The sequence below is a fragment of the Myotis davidii genome, unplaced genomic scaffold (genome assembly GCF_000327345.1).
Source record: "Myotis davidii unplaced genomic scaffold, ASM32734v1 scaffold497, whole genome shotgun sequence".
NCBI classification, from domain to species: Eukaryota; Metazoa; Chordata; class Mammalia; order Chiroptera; family Vespertilionidae; genus Myotis; species Myotis davidii.
The window spans coordinates 2,553,187-2,555,409 of NW_006288434.1; positions in this window are offsets into that span (position 1 = coordinate 2,553,187).

A 2,223-nucleotide genomic window follows, 5' to 3' on the forward strand; every position below is an offset into this window, starting at 1 on the left:
GGAGCCGTGCCTGCCACCCCTGCAGCCCCGGGCCCGGTGGACACGGAGGCTGGCTCAGGACAGGGTCAGCGGGAGTGCTTAAATGAGTGCTTTTTTTAATAAATATATTTTATTAATTTTTTAGAGAGGAAGGGAGAGAGAGATAGAGAGCTAGAAACATTGATGGGAGAGAAACATCAATCAGCCGCCTCCTGCACATCTCCTACTGGGGATGTGCCCTCAACCCAGGTACATGCCCTTGACCGGAATCGAACCTGGGACCTTTCAGTCCGCAGGCCGATGCTCTATCCACTGAGCCAAACCGGTTTCGGCGGGTCTGTCCCTTTTCATCAGTCTGTGTTGTTCTCTATAATGTGTGGGGTTCTTTAGATCCAGGTTGTGTCCAGGGCAAAGAAGGTCAACCTGAGAGAGCAATTCGTTCTTTCAGAAGCCACCGGAGTAAAGACCCAGATTTCTAGGAGGAAGGAATTTAACAGCAGCGCATCTACCAACCGATAGGGCCTGAGAGAAACCTGATAAGGAATCAGCCAGAGGCCTAATCAGTGACAAAGATGGCCTTTGCCCAGACACTGGGCCCCGAACGTGGCTTTAATCTAGGAGGTGTTGAAAGAGCACAATAAATACTTACTCCATCCAGTCAAATCCAAGAGTTTGAAGAAAAACTGCAGAGTTTAGGTTGTGTGTGTCCCTCCGCCACGTGAGATGTGACTCTGAGGGAAGGCACTAAGCCAGACCCTGACGATGGTGGAGGGGCCCAGAGCCTCATGCCGGGCCCTGGACTCCTGCCCCGGTCGGTGGACAGGAGCAGGAAGCACACATTAACCGCCTACACCGGCCGCCCTTCTGAGAGGGAGCAAGAGCTGTCCTTTGCACCTCACCTCTTTCTGGCCCAGCTGACACCAATTCAGGGGAGACATGGCATATTGATTTTCTAGGACTGCATAACCATGCACCACAAACTGGGTATCTTAAAGCAGCAGAAATTTATTTGCTCAGAGTTCTGGAGGCAAGAGGTCTGAAATCAAGGTGTCAGCAGGGCCATGCCTCCTCAGAGATTGGGTTCAATCCTTCCTTGTCTTTTTTTTAAAAATATATTTTATTGATTTTTTACAGAGAGGAAGGGAAAGGAATAGAGAGAGAGAAACATCAATCAGCTGCCTCCTGCACACTCCCTACTGGGGATGTGCCCGCAACCAAAGTATATGCCCTTGACTGGAATCAAACCTGGGACCTTTGAGTCTGCAGGCGGACACTCTATCCACTGAGCCAAACCTGTCAGGGCCCTTCCTTGTCTTTTCCTAGCTTCCTAGCCGTAGGGAGCTGACAATCCTTGCGTCCCTTGGTTTAGCAGGGGTGGGGAATGTCTGGCCCAAGGGCCATATAAAGTCCTCGAAATCATTTGGCCTGGCCTTGCCAAGGCAACTGCAGGCAGGACTCAAAATTCAACAAATCTAGGAGCTTTGTTCATAGCAACATAAATGTACATTAAGTGAGTGATATTGAGCAAATGATGTTACAAATATCCAAATGGCTCCTGGCAGGAAAAAGGTGCCTCACCCCTGGTTTATAGCTACATCCCTCCAATCTCTGCCTCCGTTGGCACGTGGCATTCTCCCAGTCTCTCTGTCTTCTGGTGGCATTCTCCTCTTTATAAGGACACTGGTCATAGTGGATAAGGGCCCACCCGAAGTACCTCTTCTTCACTTGATTATATCTGCAAAGAACCTGTTTCCTAATAAGGTCATATTCACAGGGACTAGGGCTTAGGACTTCACGATACCTCTCTTAGGGAAAACAACCCATAATATATGGTAACGGGGCTACGTTTGCTATACGGGCTGTAGCACAAGCTGAGGGGGTAGTCAACACAGGGACATTCCATACGTGCCGGCGAGGGGGCACATTGAGGCAGCAGGTCCATCTCTCCGGAACCTCAAACACATCCATGTCCTTGAATCCAGTAATCCGTTTCTAGGAAGTCATTAAACAAGTTGGTAAAACCTGTGCAGGGGTATGTCTGTCAATGCTGTTTGTAATAATTAATTACTGGGAACAACTTCAATGTCCCACGGGTAGGGATGGCGACTAAAGGTGTATCCATATGAGGGGATATTATGTAGCCTTTGGAAAGGATGTTTCCAGAAAAGAAAAATAACAGGAAAAACAAAATGATATGTTTTAGTATGTTGTCAACTTTATTATTATTTTTAAATATATTTTATT